Raw genomic sequence first — 5,727 nt, forward strand, 5'->3', positions numbered from 1 at the left:
ATATTAAAGTTTCTTTTAACTCAAATGGCTTATGAATCATGTGAATAATTAATAATTAGAATAATTAAAAATATTATAATAAATTCGGCACTAAAACATTCGGTAATAAAGAGAACAGGTAACTATTTTTGAAAAATATTATAAACAATTTCTTGTTTTTTCAAGTACCGATGTTTAATTTGGAATCAATTCTCTTATTCCTTATTCTTATACTTATTTTTATTCCTTAGGGAACAGTTTTCTATTCCTTAGTTTTATTTTTATTCTTATTTTATTCCTTATTGGAATCAATGTTTTACTCCTTATTGTACATCGAATTAAAAATACTACTACTATTTTACTACTACTATTATAATACTACTATTTTTTTTTTTATAAAAATACCTTGTGTTCTGATACTTATTAATTGTTCTTTCATTAAGATTAGTTTAAAGTTGTAATTACGTTTGATGTATAACTATATATATCTGTTATATAGTCCTATTTATTTTTGTTTTATAAAGAAAGACTACCCTTAAATTGTAATTATGTTAAGCATATAAAATACTTAAATATTATATACTCTATAGGAACATCTATATTGTTTGTCTAAACAACAACAAAAATTTTTAATAATTTTTTTAAAAGTATTACTAAATTTCAATTTACTTAAAAGAAAATAGTACTTAATTTAAAATACTCAACACTAATTATGCAATTGCTATAGACCACAAGCCGAAAGACTGTGAAATAATTTATCACACGGAATAGAGTATTTGTTACAAAAGATTTAAAGATAAGATCGGGGTCACATTGAAGGTTACTAATTTTGTTAAGTAAAAATTACGTTTTCTTTACACTCGTACAACACTTAAAAAGTAATGTAACAATTTTCGAAATATTTTAAAATAATTGTTGAAAAAAACATTAGTCATTAACAACATTTACCAGTCCAAAGCATGAAATTATGTTTAAGTGAAAAAAAAAAAAATTAATTATTCAATCCCACAAAATGCAACACAGTCTTTGATTCTTTGAAACACAGCAACTCACTTTTATTTCGGCGAAAAAGGCTTCACGTTCGAAAGAGACTTCACGTTCGAAAAAGGATACACGTTCGAAAAAAGGAAATTCGAATTTTGTCTGGACTTAAATTGATTTTATGTTTTGGTTGGAAATATTTTTTGCTTATTTGAAATGCGCCAGATCAGTTCACGTACCGAAAAGCAACTGAACAAAATTAAAAAATTTTTGCTTGCAAGTAAGACAACTCAAAATTAAAAAATCAGTAAAAAAATGTATGGCTAAGACCGTAACCGATACGATATGAAATGAACACAACAACAACAACAAAAAACTAAAGGCACGTCAGTAACAATCGCAGCGGCGATGAGCAATTCAAACAATTAAAGTGGCAACATCAACAACAACATCAACATTAACAGCAGCGGCAGTAACAGCAGTAAGAGCGGTAACAGCGGTAACGGCAGCAGCAGCAGCGGCAACGGCAAAAGTAATACCAACAATTGTTGATATACTCCAAGGCGATCGCAGATACAAGATACAAAACGAATTTAAAATTTGTCGACGACAACAAAAGTAAATAAAAAAAAAAACAATAAATATTTTTTTTATTTTTTTCTTCAAATTTAAATGCTAAACGCAGACGAAAATCAAAAATTTTTATAAAAAATACTTGTACACATGCAAAACTGGTACACAAGCGCACTGAGCTCAGATACGAGAGTATCTGGCAAATGGGCTATGAAAATACAATGTTCACTCAGTATTGCGCAATTGCAAAACTTCAGACAGCGAAATTGCAGCGACAGCGAAATTAGCAGCTGTGATAATAGCAACACAGACGCTGCGCTCAAACGGAGCTGAGATACTTTTGTGAAGTTCGCAAGTTTCGTTTAATAGTCATGAGCGAAATACATAATTGCACGCCGTTCGCAAAGTGTGAGTTCAAAGCATTGGGCTTCGCCCGTAATGTGCCAAAAACATTTAAGTACACTCCTTTCACTGAGAGGCCTTTGACTTCCTATTGCAATTAAATAGGGTCTGATAAGTATTCGTATGCAGACGCAGAGTTTTTACAAATTAATATTTGTTTAAAGATAATTATGATGATCTTTCGAACTATGTAGATAAATATTATTGAAATATCAAAGCGAGACAGTGAAACTTAAATTTTCTTCATTTCAAATAAATAACTTAGGTCAGGTTTAAGGGTAAATCTGCATGTCAACCTTAACGCAGACTGTGTATGGAGCTGTTGCGATAGCTGAGGGCTCTTATCATTAAATCTTTCTGTCCTAATAGTTCGAGTAAATTGAAGGAAATAGTGAATTATGTCGATATGGCAGTAATTGTTGGTATTTACCAGAATTTCAAGTAGGGTAAATTAGATAAAAATTAGGTAAATTAGGTGTTACCATTGTGAAAATTTTATAAAATGTTTAATAAATAAATAAATTTATTTGAAAACTTTTAATCAAAAATAATAAATAAGTGCAATAAATAAATAAATATTTACATGAGTTCAAGTAAATTGATGTTAAATTGAAGGAAATAGTGAATTATGTCGGTAAGGGAGCGAAAGTTGGTATTTACCAGAATTTCAAGTAGGGTAAATTAGATAAAAATTAGGTAAATTAGGTGTTACCATTGTGAAAATTTCATAAAATGTTTAATAAATAAATAAATATATTTGAAAACTTTTAATCAAAAATAATAAATAAGTGCAATAAATAAATAAATATTTACATGAGTTCAAGTAAATTGATGTTAAATTGAAGGAAATAGTGAATTATGCCGGTAAGGCAGCGAATGTTGGTATTTACCAGAATTTCAAGTAGGGTAAATTCGATAAAAATTAGGTAAAGTAGGTGTTACCATTGTGAAAATTTTATAAAATGTTTAATAAATAAATAAATATATTTGAAAACTTTTAATCAAAAATAATAAATAAGTGCAATAAATAAATATTTACAGTGCAAAAAATCCCTAGAAAATTTCAATTCACTCAATTTACTCGAACTCGCACACGGTTTTAAAAATTATATTTGAGAGTTTTGTGAGGCTTTCGATATCATCTCTCGATAGTTTTTACATATGATATAGTAAAATTATGAAAATTTTTTGTTTTAATTATCATATTTTATTTATATAGTTTTGAACGTGCTAATTGCTCAATATAAAATAATAAAAAATTAGTTTTAAAAAATATATTTTAATATTATAAAGTTGACATATCAGGACTATAGTCTATAGTCATCTTCATGGTACTATAGATCATATAGACTATAGACTATAGGATACTTTAGGATTATAGACTGTATACCGTGAAGATAATACTATCTTTAGGTTAATGTAGATAATAGAAATACGGGGTATTATGGGACTATATAGTCTGTAGGTATACCGTCAAGATGCGTATAGGCTATATACGAAAAATTGGTGACAATAAAATATATTTTTAAAAATATGTTAATTTGGGATTTTTTTAATATTTATGTAAATATTTCAATTGTTTATTCAATTTTTCGTGCTATATATGATATTACTGAAATGCCACAGCCAGCCTATTCTCCAGATATCCCACCTTGTGACTTTTTTACTAATAAAGAATTGATAATGATGTTAAAGTGTTGTAAAAGTAAACACTTGAGTATTTAGAGAGAAATATATATTTACTCGTTCTATATTCTATTTTTATGGAAGTGATATACTCACTGAATGCTTATAAATATTTCTAAAGCACTGAAACGTCTTAATACTTTTTGATTATAGCTAGTATTCTTCATGAGCCTAATGGGACAAACTGTTGTTGCAATGTAAGGTAGGTGGTTATATAAGTAGAACTGATTGACTAAAACCACACCTAGACTTAAAAAATCCATAGCAATAGCAGTTTAGAGTCCAAAAAGGTAATTAATAATGCTATAAATTATTTTAAACGCGTGTGTCCTTAGAAAATTTTGGGAGATAGTTTACTTGAATTAGATAGTTAAGATTAGGAGATAGCTAAGAAGATTAACCCTTCAAAATCGATAGACACAAGTAATTTTAACGGATAAAAGCCGTCAGTTTAATGAAGTTAAGTTAAGTTGAGCTAAGTTGAGTAGGGAAAAAGTTTCAGGAATTCTGTCTCTCTCATTGGTGTTCGGTTTCTTGTATTATCTGAATTTTTCACTGTCGGTGGTATTTATTTTATATCCATTTATGTTACATAGTCCTCTTATCAGTCTATGGTATTTGTTTGCTGGTAAACCACACTTTACAATTTCTAACCTAATCGAATGATAACAATTTGCATAATATAATTAACTGAACTCAAATATGCTTACTAAAAAGTCAAAATTAAGAATACATATGTAAAACACTGAAAACACTGATCTAATCTTAATGTATGGTACAGAGCCTTCGACTACGAAAAAACCTGATAAAAATAAGATAATAGATATCTTCGAACGTCAGATTATATATCGCATACTTGGTCCAATTAGAGAAGAAGGCAGCACCTATCGGCTGAGATTTAATGACGTATGTTAAAAAGAGCTAGGAGAACCAGCAATAAGCAAGATAGTAAAACTAAGGCAATTACAATGGGCTAGATATACTCAAAAAATGAGCATAGATAACCCAACAAAAAAAAAATATTTCAATATGCATCAGAAGGAAGCAAGACAATGTGAATCAAACAGCGCAACAACTTGAGAGAAGAAACTGGAGAATGATAGCAAACGACAGAGATATGTGAAGGAATTTTTAAAGGGAGGCGATGATTCAATTGGGATCGTTGCGCCACTAATGATGTTGATGATGATTAACTGAACTAAAGCCAAATAAAATAAAGAAATTAATCTATTCTGTATTTATTTGTACTCTTCTATTAACATTCATCATCATCAATATAAGTGCAACAGTTTATGAAGGACTTAGCCTATTGGTTAAAATTATTACTAATATCTGCCTGATATATATTTAGGCTTCAAATCTCTATTGAGTAATTTTTTTTAAAATATTACTAATCAAATACGTGATAATAATTTTATCGCTTACTATACTTGACAATTTATGGTGTCGAAGTCTTTCAGATAATAAAAATCATTTAATTATAATTTGATGATTTCTTTGGTATTCGGAAATTGTTTTTAAATATCGATTTCATTTCAAAAGTTATATCTTTATATAATTAAATTATTTTATGTATTCGACATATAAGTTTCGAATGTGCCATGTATGAAATAAAACAACATATCTTATATCTACGTTAACGGCATTAAAATTTGTGTTTTTAGATGTGAGTTGCATTTCATTTCAGATACTTTCAGTTGGATTTGAACAGTAGTTAACTTTCAAACTACAATTTTATATTCATTTCACTTTTACTTTAATTTTCTTAAATGATTAATGTATGAAATAATTAAAAATATCTTAAAATTAATATACTTAAATCTAAAATTTCCTTCTCCGATCACCCAAACCTGCGTCTTTTCACTCCTTTCTGAACTAACACTTCTTCTTGCTTTTGTTTCTCAGCTTTTGTGGGTTCTCTGTACTTATCTGTAAAAATAATACTATCTGAATCTGCTTCAGTGAAATCCAAGCTTAGAGTATTAACAGTGGTGGTGATATCTTTCCGATCAATATTTCCATTTGATGTACTCGTAACGAATTCAATGCCATTCAAACCGAATCGCACACAATCGAAATGAAATTCGAAGAGTTGGTTCCAAAAAG

Source organism: Teleopsis dalmanni, chromosome 2 (assembly GCF_002237135.1).
Source record: "Teleopsis dalmanni isolate 2A chromosome 2, ASM223713v2, whole genome shotgun sequence".
Classification (NCBI taxonomy): Eukaryota; Metazoa; Arthropoda; class Insecta; order Diptera; family Diopsidae; genus Teleopsis; species Teleopsis dalmanni.